The sequence below is a fragment of the Microtus pennsylvanicus genome, chromosome 9 (genome assembly GCF_037038515.1).
Source record: "Microtus pennsylvanicus isolate mMicPen1 chromosome 9, mMicPen1.hap1, whole genome shotgun sequence".
NCBI lineage: Eukaryota > Metazoa > Chordata > Mammalia > Rodentia > Cricetidae > Microtus > Microtus pennsylvanicus.
The window spans coordinates 67,561,690-67,581,861 of record NC_134587.1 but is presented as its reverse complement, the minus strand read 5'-3'; the positions used below and the strand labels follow the sequence as shown (position 1 = coordinate 67,581,861).

Here is a 20,172-nt window from a genome sequence, read left to right as displayed (position 1 = left end):
ATCCCTGCCATCAGCCCTGATGATGAATGAATCATATCATTCACGAAGGCACGTTCTGAGTTTCAGAGAAGACACTGGGTCCCCTGTACCAAGGCCACTCCTGTCCTTCCCTCTAGAGCTCAGCCACCAGACTCAGCGGAAGTGGGACTGTACAGGTGTTTAGAAGATGTCTGTCCTGTTTACAGATGGCTGATGGGTAAAAACAAATGACTTTGGACTCAAGATAAATGTTTTGGGAATTTTCTAACTCAAGTCAAGAAGCATGCTGCCTTTTTCCTAAGCCATATAGACATGATTTTATCTCTACAGAGAAATAAAAACAAACACACAAAAACCCATCCTATTCCTTTGCCATCTCCCTTCCCAATCAGAACTGAAGTGTAATATTAGATGCTAGTAACCTAGGCTTGATATTAAGTTTGTCTTATAAAATGCAAGTAACCAATAGAAATAAAATGAACCAATCAATTCTCAGGGTCTGACTTCCCATCAGAGTTAAGACCATCTATGTATTCTCCTGTTTATTCTCTTGCCTCATTAATACAGCATCAGCTTTGGGTTGGGTACTACTGGGAATCACAAACTAGAAAAGATGCTTTTGTTTTCAAGGAATTTAGGAAAATCTTGAGTATTTCAGAACAACGATTTATCTGAAGGAAAATTTATGTTACCAAACAGCATTTTCTACATCACATTAAACTCCCATGTGGTGGAGATCCATGACCGCACATATTCCTCTGACTGCTGTAGCCCTAAGAGAGGGAGGAAAAGCGAAGCTAATGCCGAGTCCTGTGAGACAGCAGTGCACACTACTCAGTCTGAGAGTAAAAGGAAAGATGGGTCTACGCCAGCTTCTATGGTCTCTGGGACAGAGGGTATCATTCCCCATTGCTTTCCTAAGCTTCCACTCTGCATCCCCAGCCTTGGAGAAACCAGGGAAACATAGCGAGAAAGAGAGTCCTAGAGGGCAACCCAAAACTCCAGGAAGGAGAAGAACTCTTCCACAGACGTCTCCGTGATAAGCAACGGGAACATGTGTTCTGCCCTAGATATGTTAGCGGAAATTTTCTGCGTCTGTGGATGAGCATAGGATTTCTCGACACTAAAAATTCAGGCTCTGAAAGAATGAGCTCCACAGAGGCAGTGTGAATGGGAAGTGTGGGAAAAGCAGAGTCACCGCTGGAGCCTGACTTCAGCTGCTAGGAGTTCTGCTGATGGTGTGGGAGAGCATCGTTGGACCTCTTCTGAACATCTGTGCTGGAAGCAGAACCAAAACTCAAAGAGCAAAGCCTCAGAGTGTGGGTCTGACCTCAGGCAGCCTCCCAGGAAAAACTTCTGGGGTAGGCGTCCTCGATCTTCCTAGTGTTGCCCCTTCAATACAGTTCTTCGCATGCGGTGACCCCATAAAATTGGGTCACTGCTATGTCACAATTGTAATTTTGCTACTATAATGAATCATAACGTAAATACCTGATAGGCAGGATATCTGACACATGACCCTGTGCAAAGGTTGTTTGATCTGCCAAAAGGGGTTGTGACCCACAGGCTGAAAACCACTGTTCTATAGGTTCTGATCAGTAAGCTATACACAGAGTCAGAAGGTGTTTCAAACCAGAACCCCATCCTAACCTATACTCCAAAAATATGGTGGTGCACACCTTTAATCCCAGCACTCGGGGAGGCAGAGACAAGTGGAACTCTGTGAGTTCAAGGCCAGCCTGGTCTACGGAGAGAGTTCCAGGTCAGCCAGGCCAACAAAGAGAATCACTGTCTTGAGCCATCCCCCTACCCACGAGAAAAAAAAAAAACCAAACATACGAACCACAACTTCCCCATTGAATCATACTTCCCACACTCTTTGAAGCTTGACGTCGGACCAGCTAAGGTGGGTCTTAGGAATGAAAACCAAGTCACTCCATTAAAAAGAGCTGAGCTTGCATGGCCTTTCCACTTCAGAAGGATTATCCTGCTCCCCAAACCCAGAGGCTATAAGTTATCACAGCCAGTATAGAAGTTGTCAGGATGCTTATCCAGGCCTGGTCCATGCTGCTCTTTTATGCATAGAATCAAAATATGAAATTTGGCTTCAGGCAGTAACTCCCTCCGGAGGTCTCCATCAATCTTTTCATAATAAACAGTAACTGCCGTGCGTGAGTTCTCCTTAGAGTTCACACTAATCAAAGGGTTCCTCGTAAAAAATGGAGGTTCAGTTTGGCAATAGGCATAAATATTTATGTTTAAAACTGGGAACTTTTAAGAACATCAACAAATCTAAAGAATATTCTGATCTGCTGCTTTCTGGAAGTTTTTTCGGGCTCTGCAGCCAAACCGAGCCATGTGAGCTGCAGGGGCGATGAACTGAGAAGCCGTGGGCATAAATAAGAACAAAGGTAGAGAGAACCTCCCCCACAAAAGACACGCATCCTCAGTGGAAACTTGGGATTTATTAATACTTAGCTGAAACCCTAACTACTTTGGAATTATATGGCTCTTTTTCCTCAGGGAACTAAAAAATCTAATTATTAAATCAAAAATGTCAACTTCCTCACCGAATCCATTTCAGCATAATAACACATTAATGGCCTCCAAAAGCCCCGGAGTCTAGCATGACAGTGTGGGAACAAGACAGAGTTTCTGACTTGGGGGATCCAGAGGATCTTCTTGAAGACGACACATCACTTTGTATTTCTATTTCCCAGCACAGTGTTTATAAAAACAGATGGGTCTGGGGAATTTAGCAGAATGTGACGCCGCAATGTGTCTTTTCAAGTCTAGCGAAACTGCAGTCCACATGGCTTCAGGCAAATTCACTGTACGTTAGAGAAACGGTACTGAGCCTGTATTTTGGTGCCAGGTGTTTTGCTGAGTGCCCAGGTGTTGGAAATGATGAGACATTGTATGTTTTCATATGGAGCTATCTGGGGAGAAAGGCAAACAATGAGGTAAGGCTCCTGAGGTCTGGGCACAGAGAAGAGCCTCCTAGTCCTCATGAGGGAAGCTACTTGTACACTGGTGATGGAGGAAGGTCATTGGTTAAATAAAGAAACTGTCTTGGCCCTCATAGGTTAGAATTTAGATAGGCGGAGTAAACAGAACAGAATGCTGGGAGGAAGAGGAAGTGAGCTAAGAAGTCATGCAGCTCCTCTCAGGGCCAGAGGCCATGCTCCCCTCTCCCGGGCAGACGCCATGAAGCAAGCTGCCAGGTCAGACATGCTGAATCTTTCCCGGTAAGACTGATGCTACACAGATTATTAGAGATGGGTTGATAGGGATATGATAATTAGCCTGTAAGGGCTAGAGTTAATGGGCCAAGCAGTATTTAAAAGAATACAGTTTGTATGTTGTTATTTCAGGGCATAAGCTAGCCAGGCGACCAGGAGCTGGGGCGGCAGGAACACAGCCCGCAGCTCCTACTACACACTGGACAGCAGCAAACAGAGTCACACGTGGTCCAAGTACTGGTGGCGTGCTCCATCCTAAATATGACTCACCTGCCTCCATCCAAGGCTTAGGGAACGTCATGGAGGGGGGAGCAGAGAAAGAGCGCATGTGTCAGGGGCTGGGTAGGACATCTGTGAAAGAGCGTCATCGGGACATGGTAGGGGTAGCGCACCTGAACTCAGAGCAGCTGTGTGTGCTGAATAAGACCTCAACAGCATTCAGCATGGATGGGCATGGAGCACTCAAGGCCCCACCCCTAGATGATGAGCTATTGGCAGTTAATGTCTGCTAGGGAAGGAAGAATCAGTTTTGTTTGGGGATATGGCCCCCAGCAGATTGGCCTTGGTCCAGTGTATGGCCCCACACTCATGCCCATGTGGTGGGCATCACTAATTAGATTCAGTGGGCTCTGTGGGAAGCTTGATTTAAAAACAAAAACAGAGGATGGCGACCTAGCTGCAAAGTGATGCTGGGTAAGGAATGGTCTAAGGAGAGGAGCCACGTGTGGAGGGCAGAGGACGAAACGAGCCTGCGTGAAAGGCAGTCAAAAAATGAAAATAAAGGATGAATAAGAAAAAGCAAAATATCCTTGTCAATCGAGAATCCAACATCCATTAGTATACCATTTGAAACACAAGGGCTTCAAAGCAAATGTCTATCCATAAACAAAACCTAGCCACACAGTATGCCTGCAAAGTTGAGCCACTACTGCTGAATGAAGCTCTTAAGGTGAAGGAAAGCAAAAGCAAAATAAAAACCCTACACCATGTTGAAATTAGGTTCTATGGGGAAAAAAAAACAACATGAACACCAGAAAAGATGAATGTGGCGCCAGTCAGATGACACCAGGCTTGACTGCCACCATTTGAGGCCTCACATGGGGAAAAAAGAGAAGAAAGTCCTGAATATTGTCCTCTGACTCCACAAGTACACTGTGACGTGTATGCATGCATGCACACACACACACACACACACACACACATACATACACACACACACACACACACACACACACACACACACACACACCATAAAATTCAAGATCCAAATAAAATAATGAAGTTTTGGGTATCCTTCTTTTAAAATTGCTCTTAACTTACCTGAAGGCCACCAACAACCTAGATACTGTATCTGAGTGTCCACAACATGCATCGAGTTCAAACAGAGAATGAACAGGAGTGGAAAACACTACTGATGGATCATTTTCTTTATATGGAGCAGTGCAGCTTTAACTCTAAGGTGACAATGGAAATTTAAAGAAGGGATAATCCCACATGTTCTCTGACAGCAACTACTAAACTACTAGGCAGAATGGTGTTTCTATTAGCCCAAAGTGAGGAGAGATAAGGGTTAGAAAACAGAAAATATGGAACCCTGGAAAAGGGACCCTCAGCAATACAGTGTTTTCTCACCCAGCATGAGGACCTGGATTTGGTTCCCCATCACCCATGTTCATATCTGGCTGCAGTACCAGGTGATAATGGCCCTAGAACTAGGGAGGTTGAGATAAGAGGATCCTTGGAGATTTCTGCCTACCTATTCTACCAAATCACTGAGCTCCAGTTCAGATAGAGACAAGACACACAGAAGCACATAACCCTCCTCACACACTACACTATACACACACACACACACACACACATACATATACATATATATGCCACACACGTACCCCATGCACATATAGCACACACACATATACCATATACATACTTCCCAAACACTCCCATCATATAGATGGAAAAATAAAAATAGAAAACAAATGGAACAAATAGAAAAACAAAAAGCAAAGTGATATAACTTAATTCAATCACATTAATAACTACATTAAATATAGATAGGCTAAGAAATCTCAGAATGTTGAAATTGACAGAGCAGATAAAAACCAAGACCCAAGTCAAATGCATGCTTCAGTTAAAGGCAGACTTTGTATACCTACAGGCTAGAATGAAAAAGGTTGGGATTGATTCATTGGAATATTAAATTAAGAAAGTTAAAATGCTTCTGTTTCTGTCTGAACAGACTTCATGGCAAGGCACTTCCCAGACATGAAGAGGGCAGTTTATAATGATGAAGGGGAGGATTTCATCAGGAGAACACAACTCAGGATGTCATGGAGCTAATAAAGTTTAAGAACAGGCTATATAAAACCCGGTAAAACCAAAGGAAGAACGAGTCAAGAGCACAATGATGGGGAATGTTGACATACATTTCTTGGTAGTTGTTAGAAAAACATAAAAGAAAATATCAACAGTGTCTAGAAACCCTGGGCAGAAGTGCCAGCTACCTTGTCCTAATTCATGTTCGGAGACAACTCTGTTAGTGCTCTCTGGGAGAGACCCATGTGGAGTGTGTGCTGAACCCCTGCAAGCCCCATAAATTTAAAGGGAGTTCCGATGACAATTCAATTAAATTAGAAATAAATCACAATAAGATTTGCAAAGCATCTAAATTATTGCTAAGTCACTCCTGATAAAGAATAACAGAAGACAGCTTGAACTAAATTTTAAACAAAAAAACTCCAGATGCAACTGTGAAGGTTTTAGAGATTTGCAGTCTCAGCCCCATGACACTAGATGACGGCAAGAGCTTCAACCAAACTGAAGAAAACAAGAGAAACTGTACGCATTAGGAACAGAGGACGGGGAAACATTCATTAGTAAAACCAAATTCGGTCTTTGAAATGATGAATTCAAATAGTGCCTCCAAGCACACTGAATGAAGATTAAAAACAACCAAGTGAACACATACCACCCAAATAAGAGTAGACATCAATTCAGACTATATGGACCAATTTAGAATAGCAGGAAAAGAATGTTATGAGCATTCAATGTTCAAATAAATCTTACATGATGCGTGAGTCAGACTAAGTACCAAAGCTAAGAGGACAGCCATCCATCAACAGGCACAAATTGGTTATCAAGAGTTTCCTACGTAGAAAGATGAAAGCCCAGGTGGTTGCTCTGGAAAATGCTATCGAACACTAAAGGACTGTGTAATACCGACTGTACAGCACACTCCTGGAAGATGGAGGAGGGAAAACACTGCCACGTGCAGAGGAGGATGTTCCAGAGTCTCTGCATCCAGGATCAAAATCCCCAGCAAATTAAAGTATGTTTTATTTGGTAGGGAATGCCTATGTAAGTTCTACAGCTAAAATGACATTCAGTGCTAGAATCGTGGACAGTTTCCTCTGATTGGGCAAATAAAAAGCAAGAGTATCACTTGGAGAAGGGCTGCTGGTGTCAAACCTGTGCGTGCTGAGCTCTACTGCAACAAGGTATGAATTCAGGCTAGCAGCAGTAGGCTCCCCTCCCCCCAGGAAACAAAAGGAAATAAAAGATAGATTGGAAAGGAGGATGTAAAATACTCTTTATTTATAGAAAATTTTGCTAAACAGAAAGTCCTAAAAAGGCAAACAAATGGCTTCAAAAGAATTCGGTGAAGCAACCACACATAAGATCAATAGAAGAAATTGTATTGTTTTCATAGCTACCTCCTTTTCTAATATCATTATAATATACCCCCAAACTGCTTTAAAAATAGGAGTAAGCTTAGCAGTAATGCAGAAGGTCAAAACCAACAAATATTTTTGAGAGAAATCAATAGAAACCGATGCAGATTCAGAGATCTGGAATCAGGTTCATAGATGGAATCCAGACTGTAGCTCAGTCATTAGATGCTTAGTCAGCACTAAGTGGACACAGGGAACCAGGGGCAGGATGGAGTCAGGGAGGAGACTGCTCTTTAGAGGTAAGGTGAACAGCAATAGAGATCTCAAGGCAATTCAACAGGGAGGAAAGCTTTTCTATGAGTGGATAAATATACGAGCACTAACGAAACAATTCAGGTCGGCTTGAGCTGCCAGGACACATGAAAATATGAGGGCTGGCCTGGTGATATGGTTCAGGGAGGACAGTACAAACCCAGTGGCCTGATCCAATCTCTAGAACCCATATCAAGGTACAAACAGAGAACCAGCTCCACAAAGTTGCCCTCTGATCATCCACATGTGCACACATACACAGAATACACTACAATAATAAAGAGAATAAAAATTAAGATTATGGCTGTTAATACATTAACATTTACATTTAATGTTAATACATTAACATTTACACTTAATGTTAAGTTAATACATTAACATTATACTTAATGATATGTTAATACATTAACATGTAAGAAGCACATTCTATGAAAGAAACTGTAAAAACATGAAAATGGATAGAACACATTTCATAAAGCATAAGAAGATTTTACTTATGAAAGATGTCATTTAAAAACAGAGCGGTGAGTAGTGCCCAAGGAGACTTGCATCCAATGCAGGGCTCTGCCCAGAATGCAGAATTAGCTCTGCCAATCTGTCATTAATACACAACCCAGTATTTCAAACAGCAAACTATTTGATCAGATGTGTCATAAAGGAAGATATAAATATGATCAATAAGCATATGAAAAACTATCTGGCTTCAACGGTCTCTGGGGAGATGCAAATTAAGTGGATGATTAATCACTATCTCACCTCTAATACAAAGGCTGCCATCAAATAAAACAATGCCAAGCATGACTAGCCATGTGAGCAACCAGAATTCGCACGTTCCGGGGCTACTGGAAGTGGTGCTCCTTAGAGAAGCCATCTGGTGTTTCTTCTGAAGTTTTAATCACACACCTAACTGGATAGGGGTTTACTCTAGAGAAATAAAAAGCTGTGTATGGGCCCATGTGTCTGTGTGTATGTGTGTCTGTCAGTCTGTTTGAGTGTGTGTGTGTCGGAAAACATGTGTGTATGCATGTGTATGAGTGTGTGTGTGTAAAACCTGTATATAGATGTTTTCAGCAGCTTTAATTGTAGTTGCCAAACAATGAAAATGTCCATCAACATGAGAACTGAAAAATTAAGGTATACTTGTATAATGGCATAAAAATGAGAAAAAATTTCAATGTACTAATTAAAACATCAACATGGGTGATTCTCAAAACCATTCCACTTTGGTAAAATACTGGACACAGAAAGGCAAATTCTATGTGATCCCCGATGAGATAATGGTCTCCTGGGAAGCAGGGTTCAGAATAGCACTCCCTTTGTCAGTGGGAACTGACAAGTGAAAATTGGAAAATTTGGAAGAGATACTGCTTTCTATTTTGATGAAGGATGGCAATTACAAGGTATGTTCACTTATCAAAATTCATTATCTCAAATACCTAAGACCTGCACTTCACACTTTATTTTAAAAAATGCAAGCCTTGCTGGGTGGTGGTGGTGCACGCCTCTAACCCCAGCACTTGGGAGGCAGAGGCAGGCTGATCTCTGTGAGTTCGAGGCCAGCCTGGTCTACAGAATGAATTCCAGGAAAGCTGGGGCTGTTACACAGAGAAACCCTGTCTCTAAGAAACAAAAGCAAAAGCAAGCAAACAAACAAATGCATGGCTACAGTTTACACAAAAAGTGCAGCTAACCAGGAACTTGAGTTTTGTCTCCCCCCCCCCATTGCTTTTCATTGTATTGTATTTTTATTGTACTGTATTTATTTTATTGTATTGGCCTTCCAGAATACAGACACCCTGTTGATGCCCTGAGAGCATTTTACCACAGAGGGAGATGTTCACACACATTCTCACCACAGAGGGAGATGTTCACACACGTTCTGAATTACAAGTGCTCCATAAAGCTGGACCACTGTTGAGGACGATTCAGAATATAGAGATGAGGGCAGTGTGGTGGCTAGTCTTCGTTGTCAACTTGACTATGCCTGGAATTAACAAGAACCCAAAAACGGAGTGGCACACCTGTGAGGGGTTTTGCTCAATTTGAAGCAATAAAAGTTCCCATCTGGCTCTTTGGTGTGGGAAGACACAGCTTTAATCTGCATCTTTTGAGGTGAAGATACGCCCACTTCTAATCTGCGCCACGTCATTTGCTGTAAGAGTGAATAAGGGCGTGGGAGAAGGAAGCCTTTGCACTTTGCCTGCTAGCTCTAGCCTCATTATCAAGTCCATTCCTTCACTGGCGTTAGAGGGTATTTCTCTGGAATGTTGATGTATACTGAAGACTGGCTGAGACATCCAGTCGCCTGGCCTGAAAAATAACTGGATTCTTGCAACCTCCATTCATAGACATCCATTGTTTAATTAGCTGGACCACAGCCTATAAGTCATTCTATTTAATCATGCGTATGGAGGGGGGGAGGAAGAGAGAGGAAGAGAGAGAGAGAGGAAGGGAGGGAGGGAGGGAAGGAGGGAGGGAGGGAGGGAGGGAGAGATATTCATTCTATAAATTCTGTTACTCTAGAGAACCATGGCTAACGCAAACAGCTTTTGATGTTTAATTATCTCTTCCAGTTCTTGATCTTAAATACCCATCAATCAAACTGTCTCATAAGTGGCTTTGCCCTCCTCTGACACACAATAATTTTGTAACTCAATGTCCTACTACATGCATCTTAGATAAGCACAGCCGGGCTTTCTCTGCCACTTGGCTCATCCATCCACCATGCCATGACTCTAGAAGCAGACTCCATTGTCACGATAAACAGCTGAGTCTGGGGGCAGACTTCTGCTGAAATGAGAGTGTGCACAGAGCTGGACTTGAAGTCACACCCTGGTTCAAAATCCGTGTTCGCTGCACCATGCAGACTGCCTCCACACACTGTGGTTCAGAGTCCGCGGTCCCTGCATTATGCAGACTGTCTCCACATGCTCTGGTTAAGAATCCATGGTCCCTGAATTATGTAGGTTCAGAGTCCGTGGCCCCTGCTCTGTGCAGAATGCCTCTAGGAGAGGTAGCCAGCAAGAATCTCTTTGGGGGTCATTAGGCCCACACCCTCACACAGTACTGAAGCAATTACATTCATAAAGGCACTGATAGCTTCACCTAATTCTTAGAGATAAGTAGCCAAAATTAGTGAAAGTGAGCAGATTCATTTACAGTCTGGAAAATCCAGAGAGGGGAAGCCTTAGTTTGTTATTCTGTAGCAAGGTCACAATATTATAGAAAAGATGAAACAAAAGACAGTAAATGGTGTATATTAGTTTAGCTGCAGAACAAGCTTGTGTGAATGCCCTTCCTTCTAGCCGGGTTTCTCCTTCAGCTGGTGCCAAGGCTCACCACCACACAGACCAGCATGAGCGTCCTGAAGCACTTCTAACTCTCTGCAGTCCATTGTCGGGCTCAGTTGTCTGGTAGTGGGAAGAAGGAAAGGAGGGAAGGAGGTGTCCCTCTTGAAGCATGAACTGAACAAGGATGATGTCAATGGCTATGCCAAAGTAGATGTTGAAAATATTTCTGCCTCCTCCCCGCCTCCCATTCCCTTCCCCCTCCTCCCACTCCTCTCCCCCTCCCCCTCAAAAGTCAGGGTAGGGACTATGAGGCTAGACTAGAGCCACGAGCAAATGTGTGGATTTAAGGTCAAAGTGTTGGGAATAAGCAATTATGAGTGCTCCCCTTTAAATGGGATATCGACATCAATCCAACCCTCTTCCCACAAATTTCCAAGAATAGCAACAAAGAAAAAATGTAAGAGCAGGAGGATGGGGAGGAGGGAAGCCTTGAAAGGCTATCCTCTAGACATGGCTATCCATGAGCCATGAACTCACAGAACCCATACAAGAGCTGCACAATATCGAACCTGACATATCACGCTGTCAAAATTCCAACACAAACGGGAAAAAGGATCATGAGGCCCTACCTTTAGTGAGGAGCTACTGGCAGATCTTGGGGAGAGAGAATCAGTTTTGGGGCAGATGTGGCCACTGGTAGGTTACCCATGCTCTAGTAGATGGTTATCCCTGACACCCCACCATAGCCATTTGCTTTTCAGTGGTACTATTGACACTCAGTGGGTTATTTAAAAAGAGGCAGAGGGGGCAAGAAGGACATGAAATTAGGGAAGCCTGGGGAGAGTTGGAGGGTGGGGAATGGGTATAACCAAAATACATTATAAAGACATAAAATCTTTAAAAGAATGAATTCAAGTATATAAAAAGACCTTACAATGGCTATGTGAGGCAGATGAAGTGTGGTGTCTGATTGTGGTGAAAGTTGGGGATTTAGAATAACTGTCGCTTCTCCATCTAATTCCAAGCACTCGGTAAGACCTCAGTTTCTATGGAGGAACTGGGAAGCCATGCAAGGAAAGCAGGAATGTGGCTCACACACCCGCTCTTAGGCTCCCATGATAGAAATGGCTCCCATCTATGGGCTGAATCTACAAAACCTTGCTTTGTCATAACCCAGATGAGAGTAAGCTGCTATTCCACATTTGAGATGCTCTAAGCACCGCAGAGAGTGTCTAAATGCCTTCTGAATTCAACCCATTGCCTACAGGCACAGACTACAAGGTACCAAACAGCTAATTAAACAGAGAACACACTTTCTAAAACAGTCCTTTCTCTGTTTGAACAGTGAATATGCAAGGCTTTGAAAACTGAATGGGCAAAGAAAAGGCTTAACATCCTCAAAAGCACTTTCCAAACAAACAAAGCCTAAGGAGAGGGAATACATTCTTGGCAATTAAAAGGCAATTTTATCCATGTTGGATGTCTGGCCCAAGCAGGGACTGGGAAGTCAGTTGTCATCAGTGAACACTCAAAGGGGACAGAGTAGTTCAACACTAGCACACTAGAGGATGGCGGAGATCTATTCCACTAGGCAAAGGCAGGCCCTAAGTATTGATGGCTTGAACAAATCTGCCTCAAAACAGCCTTAACCTAGTTTTAAAGATGATCGATCATTGCTCTTATGTTACCCTTTGCAACCTAAAAGAAAGCCAGAGAACTGGACAGCTTTGTTTTTGTTTTGGAGATCTGAATGGAATGCCAGGCAAACACAGGCTGTCTGAATCTACCCATTTGAACTGTACTCTAGTGATTTTAGCCACGTGTTAAATACCAACAAATGTGAGAAACACTTTCTCTTTTGGTTTGATGTCATTGTGGTATAAGTAAAAATGGACAGATCAGAGGTGGGCTGTGCTTTTTAGTGAATATCTTGGAGCAGTGCCAATGATGCCAGTGCAGACAGCAAGTGATCAGATTAACATCCGGGAAAACCTTTTCATGGAATTTATTTTCTCTAGGGCACAACTGTTGACTACATACTACTTCAGTCATAAACTGGACCATGTTCTTAAAAGGGAATTATGGATTATGGCATCAAGTTAACAATAAATTGAAGTAAACCTCAAATATATTCTTGCAAGTTACTGTCTGGAGTTAGGGGGAAATGAACTGTACAGGATGCTATGACCACGTTAGTCATCATGTCCCTTCTCTTTGCCTCCTGTTCCATGGGATCCAGGACAAAGCCTGCACACATGTTCCTTCTCTTCCTGTCCTGTGTTATCTGTGACTAAGCCATCATGCATTTCCTTCTCCTCCTGCTCTATGGCATCTACAAGAAAAGTCAACACACGTGGCATGTCCTTTCTCGTTCTGTTCTTTGCTATTGCTCTCCAAGGCAGCCGCTTGTGGCTCTTATGATTTCCTCAAAATGCATCATTAGTAGTGACACCCCCACAGTTGTCAGACTGGGATATATGCCTCTAGCTGCACCACCTGAGGTGCCAGGGAAGAGCACTAACATACCTTCCCCCATCTCATTGTATGAGGCCAAAGGCTCTGAGCTGTATTTGGAGGGACTTGCCAGAGATATGGGTTGAAAAGACAAAAGCAAAATGTCCTAATTGCCAGAAACTTCTTCTAACCACTCAGATTTAACACACATGCTTTCCTTTCCGCCTCTTGCCCTCTGTCACTCCTACAGACTGGCAAATGTCCCATCTATCTTTGCTCTTAAAGCTCATTTGCTGAGCCTTGTTTGATCCGCTGTTCTTTAGATCTCCCAAGTAGCCATCCAGTATTCTATGTCAAGTCCTGACTATCACTGCCTCCCTGCAGAGCTGACCTCCTAATAGAGCTAATCCAAATTTAAGTCTTCAACACCAGGAAAAAAAAATCACATTTCAAGGTGGTGGTACAGGCTTGACTATTTGATTGAGAGAAAAGCTGTTGAGATTGGGGAACTTCAAGTCATCACAACCGTATGCCCACCTGCTCTATTCTCCTGGCAGCTTCATGCTGACAGCTGACAGCTGACGGCCCCACTGTGACTTCCACAGGCGACTTTCCTCATGAACACTTGATAGGAGCCTCACAATGCAAAACAATCCAATTAGTGTCACCTGCTTATAGTTTATCATATCCAACTGCCTCATCTATCCAACAGAAAGCAGCAGAATCCACAGGTTGATGAGAGTACCCATGGCTTTTAGAAACCAAAGACCTTGTATAAAGACTAGAAAAGGACACTCCTCCATAATCATCAGATACACTGGGCCTCAGACTTGGGGGAGGGGAGGAAATGATAAAGGCCCTAGTGATTATTCTTACGGGAAGGAGTCTATTTTTGCCACTCTATCCTTACTGTTTAACCATGATGTGTCTTTGTTTCCTAATCTACAAAACAGAGGGGAAATTAAAGGCCATTCAGAGCTCATATTAGAATAAATTATGAGCATGTAACATAGGAGACAAACAGCTCAATGAATGTGACAATGAGTAAGGGCATTTTATTTAAATTATTTTTCTTAGCTTCCAAAGAATTAAGTTTCATGGTGGCGTTCTTCAGATTTGTTTTGGTTTTCCCCTCTGCACTTCTCCCCACTTTGCCCTCTTCCTTACACCTTCCCACTCCCACTTCCTTCCTAGAAAATATAGGCTACTTTCTATATTCATAGCCCACGTGACCTGTGCCTTTCCTGCATTTCTGAGCATACTCATTCCTCTCCCTTGACCTACAGAGTTCAGAGTCTATACCCATCCTCACAGCCCCTTATTTATAGGCACACAACTGGAAGATGGCTATTGTCAGTCATGATGATCTTACGCTTGAACAAGAATGGAGATTCCACCCATGAGCGGGAAACTTCATAATAATTTAATGGTCTAGAAAGAGCACTCACTTTGTAGCAGGCAGATACAAGGCATCCTGGCAGGCTGCCTTCTCTACAGATGCTCTTTACTCCCTCCTTTGACAGGTCACACGCTTCCTAATTTACTCATCAGCCTATACGTTTGCTTAGCATGGAGCTGAGTGGAAAATGATCTCTAGTCTTCATTTAAAACTATATTTTGGAAACACTGTGAGACGAAATGATGACATGAACTGCTTCTGGCAGCCTTCCTGACACCATGGATCTCAATGTATTTGGCTTTCTGTGTTTTAAATCGAGTGTTTGAGGCTACTGAATATATTGATAGCTAAGTTCATAAGCCAAATATACCCCAAAAGCAGGAGGGTACATTGAAATTAGTATATCTGCATCTTCTTTTAGTCTTAAGAGCACATGCAAATGCTTATCTAAAAAATTGGGATTTCTGTATACTTGGGGGTTTTATTCCTTTTATCAATAGCCGCTCCTGACAGTACCATTTTGCTCTCTTGGGTCCTTGTGTATGATGACTCCCTGACAGGCTCTAATGTGTTCAAATGGGCCCCACTGTCAACACTCAGAGGGCTTTTAAGCTTAAGCGTGTATGTTTGCAGATCAACCTGCATCCAAGGTCTGAAGCTAAGCAAGGCAACCTTGAGTCCTCCTTCAGCCTTTCCATAGAGAAATGGGGAATATGAATAGGAGGCCAAGCAAAGAAGTGAAATCAGCACTTGGACCAGTTAACTGAGATATAGATCTATCCATTCATCTGTGGGATCTAGGAGCGAGAGCATTTTGTACTTAACATAGCTGTGTGTGTGTGTGTGTGTGTGTGTGTGTGTGCGCGCGCGCGCGCGTGCGTGTGTGTGTGTGTGTATGTGTGTGTGTGTGTTCCTAAACATAACATGCTCAGTCTGTATAATGTTACTTTTATGTTTGATGTCAGGGTTGTTTGGCACTGGACAACCAATTGGTGTGCTCTTCCCTGGGGAAGACCACCTCTCGCACTCCTAGGTTTCCTAAGTTACCTGTTGTAATTCTTTGTATAGAGTTACATCTTCCTGGGTATTTCCCCATCCAGTTCGGCATATTCATTGATATTATCCTTGTTCTGCTCAAGTTTGGGCAGTCATATTGCTGAGACTTTATGGATGTAGTTTCTATATTACTAGGACACACAATCTCACAGCAAACTCCCTGATCCTCTGGCTCTTACAATATTTTTGCCCCTTCTTCTACAGTGTTCCTTGAGTTTTAAGTGGGGGTGTTTTGTAGATGTGTCCACTGAGAGTGGGCTACATAATTCTGTATATTTTGATTGGTTGAGGTTTCCTGTGGTGGTTTCTTTTTTCAAAGAAAAGTTTCCTTTATGAAGAATTGCCTTCAGATATGCTATAGTAGCCTCCTTGTGACTTTCCATCCCAAGGCTGTGCCTAGAAGCAGGTGGAGGTGGGGCTGAAGATATGTTAAAGGGGAATATATGTGGAGGTGGCCACACTGCCTGAGAAGAACAGGATGGTAAATACAAGTTCCTGTCCCCAGGTCAATCAGAATCTTTTACCCCAGCATCAGTGCCCTTCAGACATGTGCTTCCTCCACAGGACAGCTGAGGTGTCCTCTGAATAACTTGAATGCTGTCTTCACTAATCATGGAAAGTTTGGAACTCTTCATGGCCCTGATCTATTTGAATTAGTGTGACTTCACTCTTCCTAGCTCCCCACTTAAGCTAGATGCTGCCCTATGGTAACAGTACCATCCCCAGACAGTTACCCACAGCTGATACACTTGTATGCATATCCATACATGAAGGAATGCCGAGAGTGTAGGTGACAGAGAAAACTTCTTTTTTGTCATTATAAATAACGCTGTATAGCCTATTCTGCAACTTTCCCAATATGAGGTTCATTCCCCTTCAGATAAAAGTCAGCAGACAAGAAAGGTCATGTGTCTTGTGTTCAGGCATTCTGTTGTTCTGACTTCTGCTCTGGCTTGACCTGTGCTAGCTTCTGCAAGAAAATACAGACCAACCATAATATCATACCATTGTTCAGGATGTAAACAGGATCCAGTCTGGGTGCTGGCTAACACAGATTCCCTACATTTCCCTGGCGAATCAGCTGACCGCTATAGTGGGTCCAGCATGTCCTTGGCATCCTCCAGCCTTTGCTGACCTCTGGAGGGGACTGATGAGCTCCAATCTCACCACCTCAGTTCAGCACAACTGCAATCACCGCACTGTGCTGTTGTCTCGTGCTTGACTACTGAGCCTCTGTAGGGGTCAAGGGGTAAGAATGGCAGACCCCATTTCCTCTCTAAGTTCAGAGGATCCTCTTTGGCACAGTCCTCTGCTGAGTCCATGTTCTGGAGTGTGTTTATTCCTCATGTCCATCTCTATGTGGTTCCACTGTAGCCTCCTGAAGGGACCATGGAGCTATACCAAGTTCCAGGAAAGAGAAGCCCGGAGCTAGATCCCATTGCCAGTGTGAGTTATTGGTTAGGTACTTCGAGTTCCAGAGAAGCAGTGTGATGGATCAAATAGGTGAGGGCCTCCTGGGGCTGCTGGATGCTAAGGAATGCTGGAGACTCCAACTCACAGAGGTTATAGGGTTACTGTACAAGACAGGGAAGAGTTGAAGCTTTGCGGCTTTCACTTCAGCAGCTTAAAAACCGAACAAAAAGAAGAACAATGAACCCTTAACGAAGACCTCCGTCAAGGGCACCAACAAGACCCAGAAGTGATTTAAGAAGTTTTCTCAAGGTATGTTGTAGTGAAGAACTTAATAACTTAATTTTTATGATGTTGCAGACCATACTCTTACAGAACTCAACAAAAAGTTTAACTATCCCAACAATAAAATGAAAAAAACTGCATAAAATCCAAGCTGAAAGTTTTCTCATAAAATCAGAGACTTGGAGTAGCAAACACAGTATTTCTAAATGTTCACCCTCAGTTTGTGCAGGGGTATGTCTGTGTGCAGATGAGTGACATCATCTTCCCTGCTCCCCTGCCCACCAGTGCACTGGCCCTTCACCTAGTCCTCTCTGGACCTCAGTGCAGTGGATGCTACCCAACAGGTGCCCGCCATGTTCTCTTCTCAGTCAGACTTGACTGGCAAGGTCTATTCTAAGGGGCTAATCTTCATCAGTCTGTCCTCCCACTAGCCCTTCATGCCTGACCAAACCACATGCAAACACAGCTGAAGATGGCGAACTCACAGCTGAGATTTCTTTTCTGTGTGCGCCTAGTTTTCCTTTCTTGGTTCTGTTGAAAGATAATTGACTTGGAATTGACTTGAACTTATGACTCTAAACTTGCAGCTTTGGGCCTTGACTTCCTGCAAGTCTCTCATCTTGGCAGTCCATCAGATCATGTGTGGGAAGGTTAATCATATACCCATTGTGTCCACTGAGCCCACAGAGCCCAGACTCAGGGAGGAAAAGGATCATGGGATTTTATATACAACTATGCACACGTGGATGCAGATCCAAAGCTCAGTCCCTCCATCCCAACCTGGCTATTTAACCAGTTGCTAAACAATGTGGCATCTCAGGTCTTTATTAGGCATTTCTGATGAATGCAAGTCATTGTAATAGGTTCCTATTCCTGAATACCTTTTCTGTCTTTAAAAATGAAATTACAAAGAATCTGAACACTAAATTCCCACTACCATATGGAGTCTAAAATTTAGAAAACTCCCATTTTATATAATAATTTCAGAAAACTGAGAAATGACTCACCAACAAATTTATGAAGAAATATAGAGGCCACCAGAATAACATCATCCATGTTTGCACAAAGGGCACATGAGAGTTAGCTTATCTTTTACCTTAGACCACACTAATAAACTCTTGGGAGTGCACCATGCCTTAGGCAGACTCACTGTTCCAAAGCCAAAGTGGGTCCTGGGAGGGAGCTGTTCAGCATCACATTTCCTCCACAAGAGTATGACAGATATTAAACACATGTCCTCATCAAGTGGTGAGCCACCACACCACATACATGCTTTTGACACGTCTATCAGGGGCTCGATGACAAAACGCTCAACTGAAGTGGAGATACGTGTCCTGCTTCATTTGGAATCAATGGTGGGATGCCATTCATCAACAGCACAAACACAATGTGACTCAGGGTCTGTCCCTGGGAAATGGCTGAGTCTCATCCAGATATAAAACCTGGTGCTGTGACGTGTGGTTCTGAATCTTTGAACAGATCTTTGAGTCAAATTTACAGGCTCTATAAACAAAAAAAAAAAGGAGGTGACAAGAGATGGACACTGGGAAAGATCCAACTTTGTGACACCTGGGCCCTAGGGCTTTCGCCAAGTTCTGTCCACTTAGGTACATGGTGCCTAAGAACAGACCGCTTTGCATCACTAGGGGACAAATACACTTAGCACTTCAGAAAGACCCACACTGACACCTTCACTTTCCTTTGCATCCTGGGATCAGGAGTCGGTACTTAATTGAAAGGTTCCATTTGCAAATGCAGAAGACGTAGAAAACTCTTGTTTTCGAGTTGCCCGGAAGTGGTTTTAATGGAGCATGTAATAGCTTACGTGACCATGCTCTTTCATTTCAGCATAAGTGCATAAATATTCCACTCAAATGTTGGAAGTCTATTTGAGACGAAAATAGAAGCCCAGCATGCGAGCCACAGCATTATTTAGGCTGTGGTCCATTTAAACTACATCAGTGTGTCACCATTAATTGTGTCCGCCTGGGAAATGTACACATTATCTGCGGGATGCCTCTAATCTCCGAAACGTACACTTCGATGTCTGCTGCGTCTACTGACATTTAGAAAGACATCATTCTGCCCTACACTGTGTCAGTGAAGGATTCCCTTCAGAAGAGAACATTTGTACTGTCTTATTCTGTGGATTAGTAGGAAAGGCTGGTAAAGATGCAAAGCTAAAGTTTGGAGTATTCAAACATGGTTTCCCAAGAGATGTTAACAATAACGCTTTACCATCACCCATTTCAGTTTACAGACCATCAGCTGAACCAGAAGAAGCACGGCCTGGAAGCAGGGCCTGGAGTGACCCTGCCTGTGAGAAAGCTGATTTCTCAGCAAGAATTTCTATGAGCTGACTCCCTCAAGGGCAAGGCAACATGGTCCTGCACAGGAGGGATGACATATCTGACCTGGGCCTCCGGCGAGGCCCATTTTCCTGCCTTGCAAGGATGAAGCTGGTGCTGCTTGCATCACTGGGTTATTGTGGAGGAAACCGATGCAGCAGATTCAACCTGCTAAGCAGTCACGATAGGCCATGCACACTCCATATACTCACTATACATGTCTGAGCACAGACAGACACAAGTGATGTTCACACTGAGAGGCATCCCTGTTACGGGAGGTCCTCCCACTCCTCCAGCCTATCGCCGCTGAGATACCAGCCCCTTGGGGCGTGGTCTCTCTCCCTTTAAAAAAGCGGCCACTTCCCTCTCCTCTCTCTCTTCACTTCCTGCTCCGCCGGTGACTTGACTTCCTTCCTGGTTACGCAGAGGGCTGACAGTGATCTGTAAGTTTTTCCCCTTTAAATAAATACCACCCTATTAATCATAATTCCAAACTGGTGTGGCATTGTTTGTGACTTACGCCTTCATTTGGCGCCCAACGTTTGGTTTTAGAACCTCTCCCGGCTCGCAGCCGCGAGTTCAGCTTGGCGGCCGGAAGTTCGGCTTGGCGGCCGCAAGTTCAGCTTGGCGGGCGCTTGTTCAGCTTGGCGGGAGCCCTTGCTTCCTCAGCCGCTGCCTGTGGATTTAAACTCCACAGGCCCGCGTAGTCTCTGCCCGCCTGGT

General features: G+C 43.7%; 1 protein-coding gene across 3 annotated transcripts in view; it reads right to left on the bottom strand.

Annotated features, from left to right (window-relative positions):
* The window catches only part of Zmat4 (zinc finger matrin-type 4), a 359,141-nt gene that overhangs the window by 41,713 nt on the left and 297,256 nt on the right, over positions 1-20,172 (bottom strand). The gene's annotated exons all lie outside the window — the stretch shown is intronic.